This window comes from Balearica regulorum, chromosome 1, assembly GCF_011004875.1.
Source record: "Balearica regulorum gibbericeps isolate bBalReg1 chromosome 1, bBalReg1.pri, whole genome shotgun sequence".
NCBI classification, from domain to species: Eukaryota; Metazoa; Chordata; class Aves; order Gruiformes; family Gruidae; genus Balearica; species Balearica regulorum.
The window spans coordinates 146,387,181-146,403,049 of NC_046184.1; the positions used below are offsets into that span (position 1 = coordinate 146,387,181).

General features: G+C 39.9%; 1 protein-coding gene across 30 annotated transcripts in view; it reads right to left on the reverse strand.

Moving 5' to 3' along the window:
* Positions 1 to 15,869, reverse strand: part of INPP4A (inositol polyphosphate-4-phosphatase type I A) — a 141,766-nt gene that overhangs the window by 53,628 nt on the left and 72,269 nt on the right. For 22 of the 30 annotated variants that reach the window (XM_075737702.1, XM_075737935.1, XM_075737921.1 and 19 more), the window contains one exon: positions 1,204 to 1,266. The gene's annotated coding sequence lies outside the window, so the exon portion shown is untranslated. Of the gene's footprint in view, positions 1 to 1,188; positions 1,267 to 4,092; positions 4,115 to 15,869 lie in introns of those variants that run through there. The other 8 variants (XM_075737820.1, XM_075737693.1, XM_075737787.1 and 5 more) reach the window with 2 other exon arrangements.

Genomic DNA, 15,869 nt, shown 5'->3' on the forward strand with positions numbered 1-15,869 from the left:
AGCATCTAAGACAACTGAATTGAACACAACCCTGGCCATCTGCACAAGCTTAGGAATGAGGTTTGAAATGAGGAGCTCATTCTAGGGAGGAAGGAATTTGGACCATGTCCACCAGATGGGTCAATCTGCTGCCACTCAGAACTAATAATTTGCCTCAGTGATTCAACCCAGGTTTATACAATACAATGTCATAAGCCAATTGCAAATAGTAAAAAAGAGAATTCCTGAGTAGAAGCAGCAGAAATTGAGAGCTCTGAACATCCCATTCCCAAAAGCTTTGAAACTCAGTGACAGCATTCAAAACAACACTCTGCTTATAGATATAATTTATGACAGCCAAAAATTAAAACAGGCAGTTTTCCAGTTCATACAGAATCACATAATAGTTGAGGTTGGAGGAGATCTCTGGAATTCATCTAATCCAACCCCCCTGCTCAAAAGCAGAGTCACCTAGAACAAGTTGCTCAGCACTGTGTCGAGTTGGTTTTGGACAAGAATGGACCTCTCTGGCCATAACCTCTCTGGCTAACCTGGTTGTTCCAAAGTTTGATCACTCACAGTAAAAAGCATTTTTTTTCCCCTTCCTTTTTTTTTTTTTTTAAAAAAAATCTTTAAGGGGTTAAGTGGCTAGTGAACCACCAATCTTTCTCAAATAGTACTGAATGTCCTAAGATTTGGTCAAATAAAACTTCCATCAAAATTCTTTGCCAGTTTCCAAGTCTTTCCACTTTCCTAATCTTTTCCCCTTCTTCAAGCAACAGGTTTTCCTTGGTTTCTTCTTTATGTAATGTGATGTTTAATGGTTTGTAACTCCATTAAACCTGACTGCCTAATGAAACAGAAAACCTACAAAATGTGCTTGCAGAGATTTAGACAGGATGCCCTAGCCCCTTCCCCCACATCCTACAAATACCTTATCAGAGAATAACTAATATGTTCATATAGTTACAGGTCAGATAGGTTAAAGATTCCAGTTGTTTTTCAGCTAAAATCTCTGTAGTTACTGACATTCTTAAAAGGGTCAAGCCTTGACAAGTTAAAAAAGGGTCAGGTATTTTCTTTGTTTTGAAACTATTTCTACTTAAAATACTGAGTGTAGTAATTTTCCAATGCTCTTTAAGTTCTCAACTATTCATTTAAATTGCAATATTAATGTCTCACATAATGACACATTTTAAATTTACTTACATTGATCATACTTACAGAGGGCTCTGTTCCCCATGTGTGGAGGGATTTTGCATATCATAATATCAGTTAAGTCCACATCTAAAAAATTAACAAAATAATCAACATAAATAATCAGTCTTTTTATACAGCGCAAATCACAACCAACAGGCAGGTACCATTCTCAGATTAACTGTAAATTTAACTTCTGATTACTAGCTCTCACATCAAAGTTTACTGAAAATAGAAAAAGAGTGTGATCCTCTGCCAGACCTTACTCTGCACTAGTCATAGCAATGGTCAGTCAGAGCAGGAGCACAAAGAAATAAACTTATGCTGAAAAGGACTGACTTCAGGTCAGCATTTGGTGAGTGGGTGGAATGGTTGTAAGAAACATATGTTAACATGTTTACGGAAAGGCTTGATGCTATTAAGAAAAAAGAATGCATATGATACGTTGAGTATGAGACAGCATTTGTTACTACGCTTGCTCTTCCATAGCCAAAATTCTGCTGTTTGGATGCATTATAACCTGCCAGTGTCAGGAGAAAAGATCTTGCATCAAAACACAGAAGTTCAAAAGATCAGGATGCAGGGCTCTTTCTCCATTGGGTGAAATCACTATGTGAGGTAGGCTTCTATGAACAGCCAGCAATAAGCATACAGGAAAAATGAATTCTTTTTAAATCTACTACAGGTTAACTGAAGGTCTGTATTTGCCAGTGGTACCACCTCATTCAAGTACATTTGCATTAATAGGATGTGCCTTTTAAGACCTCCCACGTATGCCAGAGATGGGGAAATCCAGTCTGAGCTTTTTGATTTAATCATCAGCCCTACCAATTACCCGAGACTGCTCAAGAACATACGTATGAGCTCTTATCACTTATGGAAAGTGTATTATCTCACCTAAACTGCATAGGAGGCAGGTATCTGATCTCAACTCACTGCCCAGGTTCTCTATATAGTCAATGGTGAGACACGGGAGCTTCCAGAGAATGAGTCACCATTTTCCAAGGTAGGTGAGATGAATCACCCCATGAAGGTACCTCTCTTTCTCTAATTATAGAAAGAATTTAGATGAGTAGCTTAGGACTGATGCTGCAGCTGGGCAAACTGGATCCTTCCCCGTTGTGCTAGCTCAGGTAGGGATGACTTCCCTCTACTCACTGCACAGCCTGATAGACCCAAACGGCAGGTGCTCTGATCACTCTCTTGAATTACAACTGTTTCAACTTTAGGATCATGTTTTGATGTTTCTGATCAATGGAGGTATGATTCCTACCAAATTAAAGGTAGTATTAACACAGCAGATAGTTTCCTTAGATGGTACCAAAGACTGGTACCACTCCTGGAGCCGGCAATCACAAAGGCTGATGTAATTCATGTCCAGGCAAACCCCATCTTGAAGAGGGCATGACACACCTATGCATACCCTTTGGCTTTGCCCTTACTAATCCTACACACTGTGGATGCTGACAATACCTGCAGCTTTGCACTTAATGAAGTTTTGCTGCAAACCCAGTTTTCAACTGTGGCTTCAAAAGAAGTGTGAAAAGCTGTTCTTGATCCCCAATACCAGTAATGTTCATTTCCACTGTGCAAAAAAGGCTTCTGAACAAGCCTCCCTTCTGTTATGTGACTATTTATTTGGTGCTCTATTAGCACAAAAGCACATGACCAGAAGAAAAGATCTTCATTAGATGCCACTTCCAGCCTGCTACCTTCAGTCTTAGCTGAAGCAAATGCCACTCTGCTCAGCTGCATGGCTCCACATGCTGTTGGCTTGAAACCTTCAGATATTTGAATTCACTCTGACTGCTTGCAAAAATGTCAAGCAAAAGCAATGATCATCTGTGGGCCCCAAAATCATCCCTTGATGATTAGCTTGTGCAAGTATTAATATTCTCCTTATCTCTACAATTGTTTTGGCAAAGTGCTTGGTCTGTTCCCTTCCTGGGGAAAAAAAAAAAAATCTCCTACCAAACTACACCTTGAAACAAACGTGTCAGGTGAGATCAAACCTTCTTTAACCCTAACACCTACTTTTCTGACACTCATTACACAACTGTAAGAAACAGGATTTTTCCGATTCACACATCAATAAGCAAGAGAAAGAGGCAACTCCAATTACAGACTAAATCAAAATCTACTTTGAGACCTTACTTTTCTACATAGTACTTTTCATAGTGCTCTGGGCTTATGGCATTTGATGGGGTAAAGAGGCATGCCAAAGCAGAAAATGCAACAGCAGTGGAAGGCTAAATGTTACTGATACATCTACATGAAGAGAAAAATAGAGAAAGGAAAAGTGTGACAGCTTCTTTAATGGTTTTAAAAAAACGGGGATGCAATTCTACTACAAGTTTAGCATTATCTCCAAGAGGACGTGAAAAAGTAGTTGTGGGGTACCTACTGAACTGCAATTATTTTTGCCACCTCTGGACTGTAAGGTCCACTCTCTGAACCTTATGAATTAGGGTCCTGTTCCTGAACAATCCATTTTGAAACATCAAGAGGGCTTCTTCAGCCAACTACATTCTTCAGATAACTTCTTAGTAAAAAGTTTCTCTGGTTGAAAATGCTTTAGTAATACACAAAAAAGTGGAAATGAATACTGCCCAGATCTGCAACATGGCCAGGTTTCCAGCTAACATCCTATTAACTGTAACATTATGGACAAAATAATGGAAAGGATGAAATGCCAGACTATGCTAAGTTATGACTACGTTGCCTTCCATGGAAGAGCACCATCTCTAGTATAACTAGCACACAGGGGTTTTGTTTTGTTTGGTTTTTACCTCCAACCATTGAAAACCTTGGTAGTGAAACAAGATTTGCCATGCTGGCTCAAGACCAATCTTCCAGCAATTTCAGCATCCCATCCCCAACAGCTGTTTCAAAGAAGATGCAAGGAACTTTATTGACCACGCTTCAGGGTCTGAGGTGAAGGTTTGGATCAACCCTATCACTTGAGGCTGCAGAGGCAGTCCAAGAGCAGAACATCAGCTCAAAGGACAGCAGCTCCCAGCAGTAGCCTGCTAAGACCAACACCAATTAAGAGCTATTTTTTTAGTCTCACAAGCATTTCACTCTTCTGTCTTATTTAATGAATGTCCTGAATCTCATACAGATCACAACAACACAAAAACTCAGAGCCATGAGCTTGACACTTTGAGTCAGATTCTTCCTTCCGGCCAAACTCCGTGTGGCAACACAGACTATGTCTACTGCAGATCCAGTGGCTGACAATAGAGCTTCACTCCCCTTTAGTTATCCCATGATCAAGGACATACTGCTTACCATACCACTTTGGAAGGCAAAAGTAAAGAAGTGGTGCCAGCATCCATTACGGACCTTTGCCTCCAACTGAAATTACTTCCCCACCAAGAACATGCTTGGCGGGTGCGAGTCCATCAGCTCCACAAGGAGGCTGTATTTCCCCCTCTCAGTCTGCCCGTTCAGTCTAGGCTTCCCTCTCAAGCTGGTCCAATGTCCCTCTCTCCCACTGACCAGAATCTTGATTACCAAGGACAAAAAAATGTTTGCCCTGAAGAGTCGTCTTGTTGCTCTCTGAAGCCCTCTTCAGGATTCTGAGCAAATGGATGACCTCAGCAAGAACAGGGAAAAGTCTTCCACAAGAAAATGAAATAAACTACTGCAAGATACAATGAATGTATTTGTGCAGCATGGAAATCCCCAAATGCAACCTTTCAGTGATGTTTAGATAAAAGACCATTTCAGCAGCAGAAAGTAGCTTTCTTTATCTTTGCTTTCTTGTCTGCCCTCTCCCACTTGCAGACAAATCTGTAAGTCACAAACTTTCCTCTTGATCCTTCCCCCACTATGAACTTCAGCAAACTCAATTAATCTAAAACCCCAATTTTATCTCTTTAACATATTTGAGTACTTTTAATAGAAAATTGCAATTTAGGCCACTTAATTCTTTGTGCAAATTAAGACTATTTGTCTATATTCACAACTGAAATAGAATTAATATTCTTCTTAATGTAATGAGATAATGTTTTAATTTCTATTTCTTCAGTACTCCTATGAGCACAAAAAGATGCACACGCACAGGTGGAAGTGAGTATTTGTAACACACGTTTGCAAACTAAAAAAGAAAAAGCACAGCTCTGTTTCACTTTGCAGAACAGCTTTTATCAAGTTGAGCACAGCATAATGCCATGGAAAATAATGAGTCTTGCTACAGAGCAGTTTGAAGTCCAACCCTCTCAGCCGCCTCCGTTGTTTTACCAACAGAAACTGAAACAGCTTACAAATGGTTTTTACTCTAAATTAGTCTTTATCTTCTTCACAAGAAACATGCTGGTTATGTAGTGGTGAAGTTTCCTGTGCATGGGATGACTTTTTATGACCTGGGGTTCTCCCACTACCCATACAGACATGGACAAGCCCATGAGAACAGGGGACATATTTTCTGTTGAGGAGTTTGGACTGGAAACACATTTCTGAATGAGTTGGTCCTTTGGGTACCCTCCTACAGGCTGCCTTTTCTAAAGCCTTCTTTCATCATAACCATGATGCAGAAACAGCATTGCTCTAACTAGAAAAAACAAAGAGTTTACCCCCCCTGCTGAGCTCCTCCTGCTGCAGGAAAGGGTGGGATAGGGGAACAAAGGCAGGAAACAAAACAAAACAAAACAAAAAAAACAAAAACAAAACAAAAAAACCCCAACCAACAAAAAAACCCCCACATAAACCAACAATTTATGACCTGAAATGGAGATGAACTAGACACATTTCAACATTTGCTAAAAATTTCCTATTGCTGTTGGTTACAGATGGATGGCAGTAAAATATCCTCCAACACACAGGCAATCAGAGAGAGGGACCACAGAAGACACAGAGGGATAAAAGCTCTGAAACTACATCTCTAATCAAAAGTTTTGGTCAAGCTTGGACTGCAGCAAAAAGTCTAGGCAACTATCTGATCTATCTGCCTACAATACTCATCCACTTCACAGCCTTATGTAGCACTAGTTAAAGCCAGTGTATTCTGGTCAAAACAACCACAAGTTACACTGTCCTCTGTGTTGGATGGGATCTCTCATTCTGGTCTGAAACCAGTCGGTTACTATGAGCTTCACCTGTGTAACGGGACTTCACCCCAGGGTCACAGACTAATCATTCATTTACTTTTCTTACACCACAATTTCCCAAATGGGAGGAAAGCTCCATTAGGTCACAGGCATACCAGAAAAATCTCCCAAGCATTCTTCATTTTTACATGGCATCGCTCTGACTTGCTGTGATTCCTATGCTTACTGTTTAAAACGTTCATATAAAGGAAAAATACATAGCAGCATCAGAGCACAAACCAGAAATGTGTGAATTCTTTCTCTAACATATGTGTTTTCAGCAAGACATAACTAATTGACTCAGGAAATGAAACACTGTCAAGTATTTAGAAAATTTCAAATAAATGTTGATGTGGGAGTAATATTCCACAAAGGTTATCACCAGGATTTAGGCAGCACAGCAAAACTGGAGTCTTATGCTACTAATACAAATCTGCTTATGCATATTTCTCCATCAACATTTGTTTTGTACTCCTGAACTATGTTTTGTGCATGTATTTATGATTCATATATCTTTTCTTCTTACATAGTGCATGCCTAGACTATGCCTAATGGCTGCAATACTGGATGTCTTTTCAAATTAAGTAATTATTTTTTGGTTCAGGATATCTGATGATATCCTTTGTTCTGCTTTCATTTCTTCTTCCTGGAAAATAAAATTATTTGTTTGTTTACCCTGATCTTTCTAAATCAATGGGAGAGAGGGTTGTTGTGGGCCAAGATGCTAACTGCAAGGCTCTCTCCTGGATTCCTTTCTGGAGTCATGTAAATAAGTGGTGGGATGCTGGCAGTTTGGAAGCACAGGCATCCAACTCCATACAGGCCAACAATAGTCTACGCTTCCCACCACTGTTCCCATTTCAACACCCCGGTGGGACAGCTGTCCCAGTGAAAGGAATCCTTTTTCATGCCAATCCTACCCTGTGGGTTAACAGTAAGATCACCCTGTGAGATATAATGGGGGTGGGGGGGTGGGGGGGTGTGCTGCTTCGGTGTCTTGCCTGGTTCTGAAAATATTTTCCTTGACAATCTATTTAGACAGCATGCAGACCCCTCTTTGCTGGCCCTGTCAAACACATCAAACTCATCCAGAAAATCCTGTCCAGATTCCTAGGATCTGGGCCAAAGACCCCCAACATTTGGTTTGCTTTCTTGCACAAGTTGTGAGGAGAAACTAGAGTTTCGCACAGGGTTCTCCACCAGCCAGATAAAGGCAGATGTGAGCTGAGATGACAGACAAAAGGGAGTAGGGCTGGTAGCTTTGAGAAAGGATGGATTGCTGAGCTGATTCTCAAGAAGTGGTAGGACTCCGGACTAAACGGAGCAAAAGATATTGCTCATCACCTGTCACCCCTAAGCTATGCCTCAAGACAGATACTGAAAGAAATAAACCTATTTCTGAGCGGGCCTTGAGCAAGATGCAGCCTTTATAGACTCAAAAATGTTTATACATTCAAATAATTATTCAGGTGCACAAACACTGGGAAGGAGCAAGAGGAGATTCAGGGATGACTAAAGGGACCATGTTATCCTGTGTTTGCATTGCGCAATGCAGCACACGCGCTCTGGGTCAGTGGATGCAGGTGTGCTATCCCAGTTCCTCCCCGCACCCCATACCTCCCTCCCACATGCACACACAAACACATACACATCCTCCCTGCCCTTCACACTGTGGTTACAGCAGCTATATTCTGATCAAGGCCAACAAGAAGGGGAAGTGGGAAATGCAGTGACAGGGTCTGAGATACACTAATTTGTTCAAGCTTTTCTGCTACAGGCAAGGAACTGCTGCAGACAGTCCTTTCAGAAAAGGAAGCCACAATTTCATTTCCCAACAAAGCCAGAAAATATTAAAAAGTAATTTTTCAGAGGTCTCAGAATGTCACCATCTGCCCAGTGCAGGTCACAAGTAAGGACACTACTGACACCCTTCAGAAAAGACAGGTTAAGACAGTAACTTCAGAGAAACCAACATTTCTACACTTCAATATCAACAATAATATTTTCATTTTAGTGACTGTGCTGATGAGAATTATCAGCAGTAGACAATACATCTCGATTTCAGGTAAGAAAAAAGAAAGGAAAATGTAAGCAAGGCCCAATAAAATAGTTTATAGAAAGCTGTAATTGTACCAGGAACATAACTAACTCTGCTGATCACCACATTTACTTATGTTAGAATAAACTGCGCCTGGATTTTAAGAGAAGGTACGTTTCACCACATTTGCAAAAAGCAAAGTCCACGCCAAGTATAAACTGAACTCTTGTTAATAGGACCTGACAAGATAATTTCTTAAATGGATTCTTAACTTGTAGCAGAGCTACTGAAACACAACCATGTGGGAAAGCTGCTATGTACTGACAGACATGGGTCATTTTAAAACATACTGGAAAAAATATTTGGAATATATTTAAACTTGCCATATTTGATTGCTGAATTTAAAAGTCCTAAATGAGTAACACAGAACTGGAATAAATAAAGTATGCAACCTAAAAAAAATAGATCATAAGTGGTTTGCATGTCTTTGAAGTGACCTCATAGGAGGAAATCAGATTAAGTATCACTGAAATATTTCTACGAATATGATTTCAACTCATTCTCTGACACAAGATCAGCAGCCTTCTATTAGAATATCACATTTCATAGCATCATAGAATGGTTTGGATTGGAAGAAACCTTCAAAGATCATCTAGTTCCAACTCCCCTGCCATGGGCAGGGACACCCTCCACTAGACCAGGTTGCCCAAAGCCCCATCCAACCTCGCCTTGAACACTTCCAGGGAGGGGACATCCACAGCTTCTCTGGGCAACCTGTGCCAGTGCCTCACCACGCTCACAGTGAATAATTTTTTCTTATATCTAATCTAAATCGACCCTCCTTCAGTTTAAAATTGTTAGCCCTCATCCTGTCACTACGTGCCTTTGTAAACAGTGCCTCTCCAGCTTTCCTGCAGCCCCCCTTCAGGTACTGGAAGGCTGCTATAAGGTCTCCCTGGAGCCTTCTTTTCTCCAGGCTGAACAGCCCCAGCTCTCTCAGCCTGTCCTCATAGGAGAGGTGCTCCAGCCCTCTGATCATTTTCGTGGCCCTCCTCTGGACTCGCTCCAACATGTCCCTGTCCTCCTTATGTTGGGGATCCCAGAGCTGGACGCAATACTGCAGGTGAGGGTCTCACGAGAGCAGAGTAGAGGGGCAGAATCACCTCCCTTGACCTGCTGGTCACACCTCTTTTGATGCAGCCCAGGACACAGTTGGCTTTCTGGGCTGCAAGCGCACATTGCTGGCTCATGATGAGCTTCTCATCCACCAACACCCCCAAGTCCTTCTCCTCAGGGCTGCTCTCAATCCATTTTCCACCCAGCCTGAAGTTGTGCTTGGGATTGCCCCGACCCACATGCAGGACCTTGCACTTGGCCTTGTTGACTTCATGTGGTTTGCATGGGCCCACCCCTCAAGCCTGTCAAGGTCCCTCCGGATGGCATCCCTTCCCTCCAGCGCTGCCGACTATACCACTCAGAGTGGTGTCGTTGGCAAACTTGCAAGGGTGCAATTATTCAACAATTATCCTGTAGTTGTGAAAAATCCCCTGAGGTTTCCCAGCTTTGACTATCTGAAATACTTACTGAAATACTATATTCTTTGTTGAGTTGTGATTGAACAAAGGAGATATAATAGAAAATAAATATCTTGTAGTGGATATTATGATGCTAGCTCTAAGACAGGAAAGAGAAAGATAAAGTTTGGAAAGAGTAATTAAAGGTATTTCTACTAGTCTGGTTTAATGTGTAAAAGGAACAAACATACGAACACCCATGGACAAATAAAAATGTTGCAGGTACGTACTTAGAAGTTTCATGTCATGCCACATACTACAAATTAAAGTGGTCTGTTCAGACAGAAGGTAGCAAGTACTTGTGTAGCTGCAGTATGCATTGTGCAACACTTTATTGTGCTATAACAACATTCTTTTCTTTCACACTCATCTACTAGCAGACCAAATGTAATAAACATTTCAGTCCAAAATTCAGAGAAAAATTAAGACTCCTATAGGGTACAACCATGGATTTCTGGAGTCCAGGGCCTTTAAAAACAATTTTCAAATAATTGTAACCACAATCTACTGGTTTGTTTTCAGCAACTAGTACTGATCAATCTTTAGAAGTGACGTAGTTTAGTGGGCTTCAAAAGTTTATTTTAAAAAATAACAACTGCAGCAGGGATGGAAGCAACGACCACAAAAAGATATAAACGCTATGCAAGGACAAAGGGCATATATTAGTGCTGAGTTCCTTGCAGCACTCAGTGCTCAAAAATATGAGCTTAAATGTCAGAGTTTTGTCAATTCTCCAAGCACTGACACGCCTTATAAAACTGGTGTGCTACTACAAGCCAAGTTTATCTGAATCTCGCTTTTTTTTTAAAGGAAATTTCACGTGGATACAGAAAAGCCTGAAAATGTGAAGGATGCATCCCAAATTACTTTCCTTTCTTAAAGTTCATGACTAACTCACTCTCACAACTGATATATTTGACTCTCAATTTTTGCATGCTGCAGGCAAGCAATAGTGACGCTGGCTTGTGCTAACTCCTGGTGACACCCACCACACCTTCTCAGAAATTCATGAGCGTGTTGCCTACCTCAGTAGTCAAACCACCAAGGCAAGGCAGCAGAGACAATGTTTCTGCCCACAGCTACCTGTCTTGCTCTTCTGGCCCAGATGAGAACAGGTACCTGCATTTCAGCCACACAAGTTTATAGTCCACCATCTCATCAAAGCTACTTTCAACAACAGGTTAAACTAAGACACTGAACTGCATCTCAATGTGGGCACGTGTTCCAACATCCACCGTACCTTCTGCCAAAAGGGTGGGACCAAAAGCTGACTATAAAGACTGGGTCAGAGCAAAAGGTTAATCAAGCCTGGGGTCCTCTCTGAGAATAGGCAGTGCTAGAGACAGAGAAAAGCAGTATCATGAGCAGTACTGGTGTCATGTGAGGCATCTCCAGGTTTGCACTCCCAGATTCAGCTGACAAGCACCCTAGGAACTTTCTGAGCTGGGCATCACACCCAGACCTCTGTATTTAACCGTTGGTGGTAACATGACAGCTAATGTGTTACCAGAGTTCATCGTTGGCCCTTGCAGCACTGTTACCCTGTAGCTCTGTAATACCATATTGCCATCAGCAGTGACCAGCCATATGCCTTGTAGGTGGGCTTGCAAACCCTGAGGACTTCGGTTTTTCAGGCTTGTTTGGTCTGAACTTTTCTTGACCGGCCTGCAACTTTGTTTTAGCCTGCAAGTAAACTTGGGTTAGTTGTAACAACAATTTTTCCAACTGCCCAGATGTCTGTGGCTAATTTGTTTTTACTTTTGTTTATCTTTGCATGATACCATCATCACTTTACAGCTCTAACACAATGACGTAGTGTAGAAAAATATAGGTCCGGTATAGCAGAGGCCTTGAGAAGTGGAGACATTGGATGGAGAGGAGTATAAGCATGGGATAAAAAGAAATAGGGTACAGAGCTGACACTTGGAGACACTGTGATTCACACATGGTCACTTAAAGAACTGAAGACTTGAGGCTGGACAAAACTGGTTTTAGGGGTAATAAACAGAACACAGAAATAGTATCTAACATGTATGTAAGGTATCACATATAGTAAATTTGGATGTAACATGAAGCTGCAGACCAATGAAGAAAGAGCCAAGTTTAAAAGCTTGTTAGTAAACATAAAAATGACCCGAAGTGGATCCTAGAGTGAAGAAGAAGAAACCAGCAACATGAATTACAACAATAACTACTTCTAGCCTTTAGATATAAGGTGTGTTTCATCTTTGCACATAAAAAGATTTTGAGTGTAATGGCACAGATGAGGAATCTGGTGCCACACTGTTTACTTGTACTAGAAGATGCCATTGTTATCTAGCGTTTTAGGAGAGAAATTTTTGAACAGTTGGGAGCACCGATTTTACTGTTTCCAGTTTTTTAAGGTCATGCAGATCTAATCTCTACAGCTTCATTTAGGGAGTTTTTCTAGATTAAAGATGCAAGAATGGGAGCTAGATGTAATATTGTCAGGACAGTTTGTGATCACTGGGATAACATCTATGCTCCAAGTACAATCTATTTGCTTCCACTGAAAACATAAAATGATCGTCTGCCCACAGTGATATCACTGTGAATCACAGACATCAGTGTAATGCCTCTTTGTCAAATCATTATTTTAAAACAGTAAATGTCATAAAATTAAACTTTTTAACTGTATGAAGTGAAACAAGCTAGAACTATGACAAAATTAAATGGGATATTATTAAACTCTTAAATCAATAGCTTGCAATCTTTCTGATTTGAAAACTCCCTGAAAATTTTCCAGTGGAAGAACCCTTTGCTACAAGCTAATTTAAAGCCACTGATTGTAGGCTTGCTTCCTCAGTCACTTCCAACTAACTTATTTGCATAGATCATGGATAATTTAAAACCACTGACTTCAGCATTATAAGAACCAAGCAGCTACGATTCTCAAGACTAATTTCTTTTTTTTTCATTTTACATTGTTTCCATTTGCTCAGAACTACATAAACTATTCACCTAACATCCTAAATTTTTCCATGTTTGGTCTCAATTTGGAAGTAAATTTGTATTTGGAAAGTGTGAGCTAAAGCCTTTCTGGGCATTTTCCAGTTCTGAAAAGGGAAAGTCTAATAATAACTTCTTTATCCAATTAAGAAAAAAAAAAAAAGTAATCTTTTTCAACAAAGAAAATAAAAACAAACTCTTACTGAAACCTTACACTGCAAATAGTTCTTTACGAGGTATACACTTACAAAAATACCAAACAGGCAATTTGCTAACCCCAGTAAAAGTGAGTTAAAGAAAAATCAGAGTATGGCATTACCTATGAAGAATGAAGCCAGGGACCACTGGTTGAAATGCAGGAGACTAGCACTCAACCCAAGCCCTGCAGATCTTTTAATACTAAAGCAACAAGAGTGTCAAATCTGTGTGAATATTCAGGCTACTGAAGGATGATGCAGAAACAGTGGTATTAGTGTGCATTCAACAAGCACTTTGTTAACTCTTCCATTCTGAACAGCTCTGTGGCTAAGTATCTGAGGGATGGCTCTGTGGTAATACAGACCCAGATTTTAAGAACTCCATACGCAACAAGCTACCAAATGGCATCCTTATCTTGGCTATGAAACTATCCAAGTACTAGACAACAAATGTAGATAAAATTACATTGCCTGGAAGTGGACAACGGTGGCATCCAAACAACTAGTATTAAAACATACTCTGTTTTCCTCCCCAGTGACACCCCCAGGTCACTCCTGCATAAGTGAGAACAGAGTTTGCAAACACTTACCTGAATGGATTTTCCTAACGTGATCTGTCATATTATAAAAGGACTCTTTAATCTGCCAAGATTACAAATCAGATTGCAGGAGTTAACAGTGAAAAATATACTATGAATTTCTTCTCAGTTCTGGGAAAGCTGTGGCCATGTGGTAATTGTGCTTGTAAAGGTGCCTGAAAAACAGACACGGCAATCTTTTCAGCTCTCATGTTCAGATTTTCCTTTTTGATCACTAATATGGAAACTGACCTCAGGATAGACAATATCTTACTCTTTTTGTGCTATATGATTTCAAAGCCAAAACATTAAGTTATAATATGCCAGTGCTGTCTTTGTAGTGGTGGATGCAGCTGGACATAGAAGGGATCTTTCCTATTCTGTGAGGCTCCTATTTAGCATACTGATTTTCTGTAGTCTAACGAAAGATGTTTTGTAACAGACACCAAGTACTTATTGGTGCTCCTGGGGAAGGGGGAAAAGGACAATTTTTAAACAAGACCCAGAGGAGCAGCTCCAGATGACTCATACTCAATGCTCTGGGCATCTATTTTGTCCATGGGGATCCAAAACTGCTGCTCCCTGAGTCACTTTTGCTCCCAGCTGTATCTTCTTGAAAAATCAGTCCTCAAGAACTTTTCTTTCCATTTTTTCTCCTTCTACATCAAACACTATCTGAAAGCATTGCTCTTCCAACTTTCCTTCTCAAAGAAATAAAAGACTGTGTGGCAGTGTTATTTGACTTATAACTATTACTTAACCCATAAAAGCAAATGGGTTAACACATATAACCCATTGTTTGTCTGAGGATAAAAGGCACCAACAGGCACCATATAAAACAAAGCTGATTTGTCAATCCTTATGAATCCAAAATAGAAAAGGCTCTTCTTCCTGTTATAGTATATGGATTTCAAAGCTGATTCATAGAGAAATATCTGGGAAATAACCAGAAAAGATTAAAGTTTGTAATTCAGAAACAAAAGCTACCTTTCAAGCTATTACTAAGTGCTACATATGTCTGAAGTGTTTGCAAAAGATATTTTTCTTCAGAATTTCTCTTCAACAGCTATTTAAGTATACTGTAAAGAACTCAGCCTTGAACTAGCAAAGAACTTGTCTGAGAGTGTATCAGTTAACCTAGAATATTTTGTATTATTTTCTACCTTATTGTTCAAGAAATTAAAAATCCCCTAAACCTCTAATTTCTCTTTTTACTTAGTTCTTATTTTATATACCCTATGAAGAATAAGACAATAACACACAAAAGTGACAATAACATTTTTTTCACTGGCAATGAAAGCATGAGAATCACTTATATTGATAAATAACTGCAATTCTATGCCAAGCTTAAACCTTCGTAGACTGGCATGTGAAAATACTCACAGCTCTTCTGCTAAAATGTTCAAAAAGCATAACAAAAAAATTCGAAAGAACCAAACTAAACTATTTATGTATATATGTACACACACACACACACATATATATACACACATAATTAGAAAGCAAGAAATTCCTCTCCCAGTAACAGTGGATAGAAGGAGGATTACATTAAAAGTTTGCTTTTGCTGTAGAATATGGTCTTCTGCAGAGTATGGTAACAGAATGGAGTCTGATTATTTATAATCTTTTCTCTATTCCCATTACCAACAGATTATTACCATGATATTCCAATCATGAATTTGACATGCTTTCGACTTTGTTTTTGCCAGTTTTGTTTCCTAAGGCTGTTACTTTATTTCTGTAAGGAAGGTGTTATTTTTTTTTCCTTTCCTAAAGGTTATTAATTTTCTTCATAGTAAAATCATAGACTTCCTGTATTAAACTGGACTTACGTATTAAAAGAAGCAGAATACAGAGAATCCCAGTTATTTCAGGAATAACGGTGTTGAAAATATTTCAGGAGTGTTTTCCTTAAGTTTTTGTGGCAGTTTAGCTAGAGAAGAAGTTTTTCCTCTCTCTAGACTGAAGACAAGACCTTGACCCCACACCTTAAAGCACAATGACGACCTTTAAAAAAGGAAAATCAACAAAAGATAGCTCATGGTGGCTGCTTTCCCTCCCACCACCCATAAAAATCACAGTTGGTGCCTTCGTTCAAACAGGTTTAGCTTCTAAAGTCAGGCCTTGTTCATCTCAAAATTACCTGCCAATATTAAAAGGCATGTTTATTAAATGGAGCCTGGCTCCCTCATGGGATAGAATTAACAAAGATGAGAGTTCCAGCTGAATAACAAAAAAAAACCCCC